Below are 11438 nucleotides of genomic sequence, written 5' to 3' on the forward strand. Positions count from 1 at the left end.
CTGGAGCCAGATCTAAAGGTGGCCCAGAATAAAAAAAAAGAAAAAAAGGAGCAGTTGGGAGCTTCAGTCACCCGCCAGCCTGAAAACAGCCCTCAGCCCCTCACACAGACTGGCCAGGCACCCCAGCTCTGTGCATGACAGGGGGGAGCTCTCCAACACCCTGATTGGCCCTGCTCTGTGCATGACAGGGTATTGAGCCCCAGCCCCCGATGGGTCCTGCTCTGTGAGTGACAGGGGGTGGCGCCACAACCTCCCCATCGACCCTGCCTTGAGTGTGATGGGAGCGGTGGCCCAACCCCCCAATCGGCCCTACCCTGAGTGTGACTGAGGGTGGCATTGCAACCTCCTGATCCGCCCTGCTCTGTGCATGACAGGGGACGGCGCCCCAACTCCCCAATTGGCCCTGCTCTGAGCACGACCAGGGGCTGCACCAAGGGATTGGGCCTGCCCTCTGCCACCCAGGAGTAAGCCTAAGCCAGCAGGTCGTTATCTCCCGAGGGGTCCCAGACTGTGAGAGGGCACAGGCCGGGCTGAGGGACCACCCTCTCCCGAGTGCACAAATTTTTGTGCACCGGGCCTCTAATATATATATATATATATATATATATATATATATATATATATATATATATATCTCCACATTTGTTTTTTCATTCATCTGGTGATGGACACCTGGGTTTTTCCTATCTTTTGACTATTGTGTTCAGTTTACTTTTGTCGATAGAATGACAATTCAAAGGGGAGAATTGTGCCCAGATGCACAATGCATTCGTCAGCACATACATTATGAATACCTTACACTTGTAAATGCTCTATGGAAAGGCATCCCAAGATAGGGCTCCCAGTTCCCAGCATCAATAAAAATTGGTTAGAATGAATTGCATATATATAAAATAAAGGGCAGGACCATGGAACATTTTCTCAAACATAATCTATTTGGGAAAGGTAATGTAGTTTCCCTAAGCATAAATCATGACTGACTAATAGAATAGACTTCTTTGAGGTGCTAAATATTAACGTAGAAAAACAGACACTGAGTATATGGCTTGTTTAAACTTTCAAAATGTCTTGGAGAAAGTTTTACACCAAGGCTATATGTTTTAATTAAATCACCATGGAACTGGAAATAAGAGCAAACTGTTTCACCATTATAAAAATACTAGAGACCTGGTGCACGAAATTCATGCATGGGTGGGGTCCCTAGGCCTGGCTGGCAATCAGAGCCAATCCAGGCCAGGACAATTGGGGCCAGTCTGATTGGGGCCCTAAGGCCCCAAAGGATTGGGAGAGGAGGTGATGGTTGTCAGGCCAGGTGTGGAAGGAACGGATGCCAGATGCTGACGCCATCATCATCAGTGCCCCACCACCACACAGTTCCCTGCCTTCCACGCTCCTCCTTCCCTGGCTGCAGCGTCGCCACCATGGCAGGTGGGCAGTAGGCTGATCGGGGCCAGGGCATGGGAGGTTGGCCACTGGTCCCAAGAAGGGAGCCAGCCCTCGGCCACCCTGAGAAAGGGGCCCATCCACTGTCACCCACCCTCAGTTCCCTGTCCCAGCCCGAGGCCCTGCCCCAAACAAGCAATCAGGGCCTGACAGCCAGGAGGTGGGACCACGAGAGGTTGGCTGGCTGGGGGAAGTTGGCTGTGGGAGTGCACTGACCACGAGAGGGCAGCTCCTGTGTTAAGGGTCTGCCACCTGGTGGTCAGTGCACATCATAGAGACCAGTCATTCTGGTCATTCCAGTCATTCGGTCATAAAGGTCACTTAGGCTTTTATATATATAGACTAGAGGCCCAGTGCATGAAAATTCATGCACTTGGGGGGGATCCCTCAGCCTGGCCTGTGCCCTCTCACAGTCTAAGAGTCCTCTGGGGATGTCCAACAGACGGCTTAGGCCTCCCTCTGTAGAGGTGACTGGCAAGCCAATTGGAGGATGAAAACGGCCAGTGAGTGGCCAGCCCCACCCCCCATCATCACCCCTCCACCTCTGCCAGTCACTCCTGCTCCCCCCCCCCATCACTATCCCCTCCCTCTGCCCGCTGGCACCCGCCTTGTCTGGCCTGGCACTGCCTTTTCGCCAGCCCCACCCCCCACCAACTGGTCATTACACGGTTCAAATGATTAACATATTAGGCTTTTATTATATAGGATGACATTGAATTCAATGAATATTTGTGCTTAGTAAGAACTATGGGAAATACAAAGTAAGGCATACTCCCCCAAATTCTCAACCCAATGAGAAAGGAAGCACAAAAAATAATATAAAATCTGTAGGGCATAAAGGGTCACATTTTTGCAAGAAACAAATATAAATAATGAAATTCTTTAAAGAATTAGATCTAAAATCAGTCTTATTTTAATATATATTTTAAGTATTGGAAAATGTATAAGAGGAAATCATCAAGCTTACATACACCAATAAATTCTTCCAGAAAGAAAAACTGCAGATGAATTCATATTTTATTATTAAACAACCACTCCAAAAATGACTAATACATTCTAAGAGAGCATTAAAAAAGCTAATGAACTAATAATTAAATGCAAATACATCCATAAGAATAGATTTTAATTTATCAATTATGCTCCATTACATATACCTATGATAAGTGACTAAGTATGTTTTTTCCACACCAAATTATTATATTAAACGCACATGTTTAAGGAAAAAAAGACAATAGTGTAAGAGAATAATAGAATGACTATTTGGGAATAAGACAGAAAATATCTCCTAACTTATTAATCATATTAATCTTGGAATAATCATAATTATTTCTGGAATTAGGTCTTTAAAATTATGAAATCAGAGGATTTATAGAATACTACAGTCTCACAAGGACCATTTTATTGAAAACATCAACTTTATAAGATAATAAATATCTCACTACTAAAAGCACCAGAAAAAAAACTTCTAGATTCACTTTTTATGAAAGATGTGAAGAATTCTTTGGTATGACTGTCAAAGCATTTTTATTAAAATATGCTTTAAAACTCTCGTGGAAAATCAGGAAACCACATTAATGAATGATCAGAAATAATTGTTTAGCTTTTAGCAAATGTTATCTTCGGTGTCAACACTTTATCTGAGTAACCTCTGAGATACCAAGTCATAGAAATAATAGTATAAAATAATGTGAAAATATCACTAAATTAAAAGAGAATTGAACATGTGTCAGAATACTCAAAAACAATCAAATGTTTTAAGTTACTATACATCCTAAACACTGATCTAAATTTACCATGAAGCTTATTACACACTATGCTCTCCCTCTTTCTCCTGCTTGTTAATGAAAATTTAACAGATCTATTTGTGATGAATAAAATATCATGACCTGGAAAGGTGCAGCAAAGACAAGTAAAATGATGAGATTTTTGGAGGGCATGTTGATGAAGACACTTGAAAAAATTTAGAACCATAGTTGGAAAGGTAAAGACTGAGTAAGGCTACATTTTTTTTTTGTTAAAAAAATGTAAAAGTGTTATGCCCAGATTTAGGATCCCCAAGAGACCACACCAGGGAGCCAGCTGTGTCCGATGCAAAAGCATAAGAATCTTTATTCAAGCTAGCTTGAGCTCCCCCCACACTCACCGACACAGCGGCTGGGGCAAAGAGAGCGAGCTTTGTGGGTAGAGGGATTTTATAGGGGGGTTGGAGTAAGGGGAGGAGAGAGGACAGTGGGCCCTGCCGATTGGCCAGGAGCAAGTCGGTGTCTTGTTACACAGGATGTGGTCATATCTATGGCGCACACTTCCCTTGATTGTCATTGGTTAGTTTAAAGAAACCTAGGTGTGGCTAGCAGAGGCTTGGGCTTCTTCCGGGAAGAAGCTCCTTGCTGAGCTCATGGCTCTGCCCAAAAATGGAGGATTCGGGGCAAGATGGAGGGCGTAGCCCTCACCCTTTCAAAAGGTGAAGATAAAGGAGAGAAACAGTTCATCAAATCCTGGGATACTAGAGCAAGGAGAAAATTTTTCAATTTTTAGTTAGGAAAATTGAAGATTAATATTAGGGATATAACTTTTTATAGGGCAATGTGAACTAGTGTTCTAGAGTCTAAACTTGAAGAGGAAAATAAGCAATCCAAAAAAAACCCTAAAAAATTAACCAGTTCATAATATAAGAGGACAATTAGTAGATGATGAGATTTTCCTTACTTTATAGTGGATGCCCATGTAGTCAAACAGGTATCGTCCAGAAATGCATTTCCTGGCACCCATATTTTAGAGTGTCAAGCTGAATATGGACAACAAGCCGGATTCCCTCCTCTGATTCTCTGCTCTTACCTTTAAGGCAAGCTCCAGAGGTGAGACTTCAGTGTACTCTAATGAGAAATTAAGCAGAATGTAAACTCTTAAAGGTCAAGGACTGCTTTCTTCCTGAGAGATCCTAGCACCATGACAGAAAGCTATTGAACTATTTTCTCCTTAATCATGAACTCTAAGAGAAGAAATAAGGAAACCGAGGCATTTCAGAGAAACAATGAGGAGAAACTGATACTATTGTAATTCACCTAGTTATCAATAACAGGAAGGGAACAGAGGAAAGAGAGACACAATAAAGTTGGGGTGATGTCAAGAGGGTTCTTGCCTGTCAGTCACACCTGGGATCAGATTATTGCACAGAATGGGTGTGGACACTGCAAGTGCATGGAAATTTGAGATATTTAATCCCCTAAACAAAGAAATTTGCTCTTGATTGCCTCCTACCTTATGGGTCTCTCACTCTCCTGCTTCCTGACCACCCCTCTGCCCCCTGCATGCCTCCCCCCGCCCCCACCCATACTTCTTCCAGGACTGGATCAAAGGAAATAGGACTTTAGAAACACAGAGATGTAATCCCATGCAAATAAAAATCACTCGTCCTCCCATGTGAGTCTCAGAAAATACTTTTTCTGGAGCTATTGTACAGGCTTCAGCCCCAGCACTCAGTGAGGAGAGGGAAACCTCAGCTTCCCCAATAACAAAGCCATCCAGATTCTGAAGATATGTATGTGCAATTATCACATTCTTAAAGTTGCTAGAAAAGGAAGTCAATTTTTCAAGAGTTTCTTTTTGTTTGGAAAATACATTAAATAAATCTTATAACTTATATTTAAAGTATCATTATCATGGTAATTATATAATTCTTTCATAACTTTATTTGCATGTGAAATGAATCAGAGGTAGATCTCACTATTTCTAAGTCTTTCTTTTTTCAAAAATTTCAGCTGGATCCAAGTTGAAGAAATGTGGTCTCAGTAAAAATAGGCTAATTTGTAGTGATTGCTGTCTTTGGCAAAAACATATCAGTTCATACGTAGTTTGGATCAGGAGTTGTCTGATTTCATGAAATTTATAATAACTGCATCGAAAACAGGAGAAATTAGCCAGGATTTTATCAGGACAATAAACAAATTAGATCAGTAAAATGAAGATAATTCCTTACTTTATTAGGAAGTCACCTTTAATCCTAAAATGTTCCGGCTGGAGTTACAAGAATAAACAGCCGACTCCAGTAATTTAGCGATAAAATAATGGCTGACTCAATTCAGAAACTACTGCCCTTTATCTGCTCAGGAACAGATGCATTAGGCTCTGCCAGTTATGTAACTAGGATCAGGACTCATTCTTTGCTCCGGTGAAAACAAGAATTTTAAAGTAAAATAAATGTCTCTTCTCTAGGTGCCACTTTCAACTTCTGGAAATAATGCCTCAGTGAAAAATGCTAAATAGGCTTTAGTTGAAGTGCTTTATCAGAAAGCACCACCATAGCTTAACACCTGGATCACACAACAGCAGTGTCTGCTCACAGGCCAAATGCCCAAAGGTTAGGAGCCCTGTGAAACAGGAAAGCAGCCCCATTTCCCTCTTACCTGCCACATACTGTCACTGACATGTAAACGCTACGCCCTCTGGAGAGTTCTGTAAGGAAGCTGTGGGCCTAGTTTAGGCTGCATCAGGAGCTGACCAAAATCTTGATGAAATGCATTATTTTAAAATCACTGCCCCCCCCCGCCGGGGTTTTTTTTAGTGGACAGATGTCTGGTATTGAGCACCTCTGCCTGGCGTCAGAAATTGGGCAGACCAACATATGTCTTAAATTGCACTTACTTCTGAGAATGCTTCTTACATAAATCAAACCTTCCTATGTTCTTCTACAAATGGGTTTGGATAATCTGGTTTGACTTCATTAAAAATTGTGTCTTTCATTATTATTTAAACTGCCTATTTTTAATGCTAAACAAAATCCACGATTTGATTTGCCTAAATTTTCATCATTTTTTGTTGTGTTAATCCTCACCTGAGGATATTTTTTCCATTGATTTTTAGAGAGAGTGTAAGGGACGGAGAGAAGGTGGAGGGGGGGGTGGAGAGAGAGAGAGAGGGAGAGAGAGAGAGAGAGAGAGAGAGAGAGAGAGAGAGAGCGAGAGGGAGAGAGAGAGAGAGAGAGAGAGAGAGAGAGAGAGAGAGAGAGAAACATTGATGTGAGAGGGACACATCGATTGGTTGTCTCCCAAATGTGCCCTGACTGGGACTGGGGATTGAAAACTGCAATCCAGGTACATGCCCTTGACTAGGAATCAAACCCAAAACCCTTCAATGCATGGGCCTATGCTCTAACAACTTAGCAACACTGCCCAGGGCCTGAATTTTCATCTTTGAGTCAGGAAGTTGATTAAGCCAGTGCTTCTGAAAATGTATGTGCATACAAACAACCTGAAGACGGTGGGGAAAAGCCAATTATCATTCAGTAGCTCTGGTGTGGGCTTCAAGATTCTGTATTTCTGACAAACTCCCAGGATATGCTGACGCTGGTGGTCTGAGGGCTACACTTTGCATAGCAGTTAAGCAACTATTATTTAACCCATCAATCATAAGGCTTGGGTCTGCACCAAGATATTAAGAGAGAGCCATTGAAAATTCTACGTTTTTATGCTCTGAAAATGTCCATATTTTTACTATAAAACTGCTTCTAATGCTGCCTGGGTCATTCAGCGAGCTGTCCCCATCTTGAACTCACAAAATCAGACCACACTTTTTCAGGACCACAAATAAACCAAATAAGATCAACCAAATATAGAGAAATATCCTTGAGTAAACAAAAACCTCTCCTTTTTTGTTTGTTTCAATAGGTTTTATATATAAAGAGTAAAAGTTGTTTTCTGCTTTCTAGAACTTCTTATCAAAAAGAAGGACAGTGATTGCATTTTTAAAAGGTTAAGAGGTTTGCCTTGGGTTTCTGCAGCTGAAGCATTTCATCACTATTTCTGTGGAGTGTTGAGCAGCTTGGACTCTGAAATGAAATAGTCACTGTTGCAAAGATTTATCTCAAGCATTGCAGCTTTCCGCAGGTAAGTTTCTAGCTAGAAAAGGTTGTGAAATGCTGGCTGGCTAGTTAAGGACATTGCCAGTCTACAGATGGTTCAGACAAACCTGCAAGAAAAATAATGACACAAAATACATAGGAGAAGGTATTAACAGAGTAAATTGAAAATATAAATAATTTAATAAATTATGATGCTATCCTAAAGTTAATTATACATTTCTCAAAAATTACATATCAATTTAAATTAGAATCAAATAACAGATTTTAAGTAGAAAACACACTGGAAATAGGAATTGGTAAGAAAGGATTGAAGAAGTAAAAGTGAGATCGCCAGGCATAACATGCGAAGATTCAAGTCGAGTAAATGTGGAAACCTCACCTCTGTTCTCAGTCAAATCGCAAAATTTCATGGATATGATTTCTATTATGTTAAAATTCCAAAGTTCATATGAGTGAAGATACTGTAGAAAGATAGAAATTAATAGGTAAGTAAAGCTAAAATAGTTGAAACAGTTAAATACATATTATACTGATTTTAAAGAATCCATTCAAAATTGGAAACATGTATTATTTACAGATATTTATTTAGTATAAATTTCTTCTATAGGTAAAAACGCATTAATTTGTACATTAATTTATAATTTTATTTTTACAGTATAGTCATTTTTATTTTGTTGAATTGGTTTAATAATTTGGAAGGCAAATAACATTACCTATTTGTTCTGCTTGTTTTGAACAATTTCAATAAATGGATTCAATGAGGGATAATGATAGAAATTTTAAAATAGTGGAAAAATAGACTGACATTCTCTACAATACTTAAGAACTACATTTTAAAGTTAAAATAAATAATCTCTGTGGGCAGAGAAATTGCTATCTGAACATAATGATACTATTAATAGTAAAATAGGTAGAAGAATGAGAAGATAAAAATTATTATTTGGACAATAGACAGAAAGAATTAAAGATGGTAATAGACACAACAGAAATAATTTCAAAGAAAGTACTAACTGGTTACAACTCTCACACAATATCTTATGGCTCACATCCATGGGAATTCTTATTTCTAATTAGATTGGGCAGTACATGTACAAAGAAAATATCCTTAGCACAATGAATCTTTAAAAGAGTCTCATCCACTGTAAAAATCGAAATGACAATGATCCTATATAATAAAAGCCTAATATTCAAATTGTCCCCTGAAGTGGTCATTCACCAGGAGTTCGACCAGGAGACCTGGAGTTTGACCACTTGCTATGATGTGTGCTAAACACCAGGAGGTGGCATGGACCACGGCGGGTGTCGGGCGACGCGGCTCTGGCAGCAGGTGGCAGTGGAGGCGCTGCCCGCCCTGATAAGCCGTGGCTGGATGGTGGAGCTGGTGAGCAGGCGGCCCAATCACCCTGCCCATTGCCCCGAAGATGGCAACCAGTGGCGGCAACCCCCCTGCTGCCCAGCTCCCATGATCTGAGGGAGCCAGGCGGGGGGCCTGGCCCTAGACTGATCACTCCGGAAGTGGGATGGTGGAGCAGGTGAGGGGGCAGTGCCAGGACAAGGCAGGGTGCCAGGTGGGGCTGCGAGGCTGGGGGCGTAAGCTGGGGCCCAATCTTTGCAGGCAACCCCAAGGGACTCCACCTGTGCATGAATTCATGCACCAGGCCTCTAGTCTTCCATATCATGAAAGGCCTGTGGCAGTGATGCTATAACGGTGTCATGACCAGACAACCAGTCACCAGGAGGTGCATGGAGCACCTCTTGTGGGCCGAGACTCGTGGCTCGTGCAGTGAGGTGGGGCTCACCTGGGGCTGGTGCGGGGGCTGTGCAGTAAAGAGGAAACAGCAAGGCGGGGAGTGGGCAGGTGGGACTGCGTGTGAAGAGGGAATGGGGGATGGGCACCGGGCAAGTGGTGAGCATGGCCTGGGTCCCCAGGTGGCAAGCAGAGGTGCTCCTGTTGCGGGGGGAGGAGTGGGGGCACATGCAGCCAGCAGCAAGGGGGAGACAGTGTGAGGGGAAAGGGTGCGAGCTGGGAGCATTGCAAGGTGCTGGCAGCGTCCACTGAGCATGTGAGGCGTTGCGGGGTGGCGGACATGGCCCTGATGGCAGGGTAGGCCTAGGGGACCTTACATGTGCATGATTTAATCGTGCGCTGGGCCTCTAGTATTAGATAATAGGATACCGACATATTGTGCTTTATTCTTTAAGGTATATTTTTCCAAGTGTTCACAGAACTTATTTTTGATTGTTTTGTCCTTGGCCTCTGGTTTAACTCAGCAGAGGATTTTCTTTGTTGTGCCAAGATTCCATTTAGTGAAAATTTAGGATTATTCTTAGTGCTATGGCTCTTGGGAGGAAGCAGGTTTGATTAGCTAATAATGATGTTACCAAAGTTAAAAACAGTTTTCAAAGCTCTACTATGAAATTGAGTGGAACACTGGAAATACTAGTACATGCAGAGGTCTCTGATTTAATTAATCAAGTTAGAAGAAGTTTTAAATCTTTTCAACCAGTTGGTATTAACTGCTGCTCTCTTCTTCATGGCCACTGACCTTGGTAGGCATGGATAACCTGATTTAGGTTTGTTGGGTTAACTGGGTAATGACTGCTGACTCTTCTATGGCCCCTTTTCCAGACTCACATCTCTCTCTCTCTCTCTCTCTCTCTCTCTCTCTCTCTCTCTCTCTCTCTCCCTCTCTTCATATTTTCTGTGTATTTCTCTACAAATCTTCCAAAATATACTTACATTAAATAAAATACGCAAATAAGAGACCTACAGTCAATGGCTGCATTCTGGGAAGCCTCAGACACTGAGGCAGGGCCGGCATTTGTGGGAGGAGATAAGAGACTGGCATCCAATCAGTTTGCAGTGGGCTCTGGCGCCCACCTGCCAGCTCCTGGCAGGTCATTGGCATTGCTGTGCAGGGAAGTGATCTGGGGGAAGGTAAGAAGCAAGCTCCGATTCTGAGTTCATTACAATTTCTCAAGCATTTCCTCAGCCTACACAGTACAGGTTCACAAAGTAAATGTTAAGGAAAGCAGACAACGCATTTTCTTGCTGCATTTATGTGGGACTCTGTCTACAATAGGCAGTCCCAAAGAGGTTTCTCCGCAGGACATGTCACAGGACCCAGCAGAGTCAGTGGGTCTGCGGGACACGAGGACTGGGACACAGGCCCCCTAGAGAGCTGGAGAAGACCCTCAGAATCCACGCTGCAGGCGCCCCCCCCCCCACGCCCCCAACACCCAATGTACCCTTAATGTAGCCTTCCACTTTGTTCCGGAAGTCCTCCTTGTCCCTCAGGTGATGCTCTGCAGCCTCGATATTCAGTGGGTCATTGGAGTTTAGAAAATCCGTAAATGAAGAGTTTAATCCCCAAACAACACCCTTTAATGTCCTCGTGGGAGCCCAGCCAGTGCCGTGGATGGAATGCTCTCTCAGTACCAGTGCACTCAGACAGATCATGCCCTTCTCTGTGATGTTGGGGTGCCAGATCCTGGTCAGGCATCTCACTTTGGGCAGCACCACATTGACTGCATCAGGAACTTCTGTTTCAAACGGAAATTATCCACCCTGGTAGCAACCCTCATCTGGGTTACAGTTAGCTGAAAGCAACGAAGCTTGTTTGGGTCGGGAACACGCACTTTGCATGTACAAGGTACCTTAGCTTCAAGTTCTGCAGCCTTTTTAATGAGCAGCCTGTGCCTCACGGACACCCTCCGAGTGGAGTCAGAGGCTGTGGCTGACGTCCGGACCTTTGAGACCATCATCCCGCTTCAGTGGGCTCGCCAGCGTCAGCATTACTTCTACCTTTTCCCTGGGCACCTGGAGAAGCCGAGGCGGGCCTGGCACCCAACACCATGCCCAGCAGGCAGCGACTAGGCGCGGGCCCTCACAGCCTCACCCACTCCTGGCAGCAGGACTGGAAGTGGTGGGGCCCTCACATGTCTTTTAAATAAAACATGGCTTTACTGTGATACAATTTCAATATTCATATCTTCATTTAGTAAAGCCACCTTCTTTACTTTATTCCTCCACTGGCCTCTTCTGTACCCCAAATATCTTTCTGCCTTTGCTTCTCAGTATCATAAAATATAAAATTTAACAGAAAGCATTCCCCAATTTTCATTCACGTTGAGAATA

The 11438-nt window shown here is 43.0% G+C and overlaps 1 pseudogene across 1 annotated transcript in view; it reads right to left on the reverse strand.

Annotated features, from left to right (window-relative positions):
* The window catches only part of LOC308529628 (NEDD8-conjugating enzyme UBE2F-like), a 47310-nt pseudogene extending 36214 nt beyond the window's left edge, over positions 1–11096 (reverse strand). Inside the window, exons 1-2 of the transcript in view lie at positions 10550–11096; positions 4279–4316 (exon numbers count right to left, since the gene is read on the reverse strand). The product of the transcript in view is annotated as an NEDD8-conjugating enzyme UBE2F-like (transcript). The remainder of the gene's footprint in view (positions 1–4278; positions 4317–10549) is intronic.
* Between the last annotated feature and the right edge of the window lie 342 nt (positions 11097–11438).

The sequence above is a fragment of the Myotis nattereri genome, assembly GCF_964212035.1.
Source record: "Myotis nattereri genome assembly, chromosome: 1".
Lineage (NCBI taxonomy): Eukaryota > Metazoa > Chordata > Mammalia > Chiroptera > Vespertilionidae > Myotis > Myotis nattereri.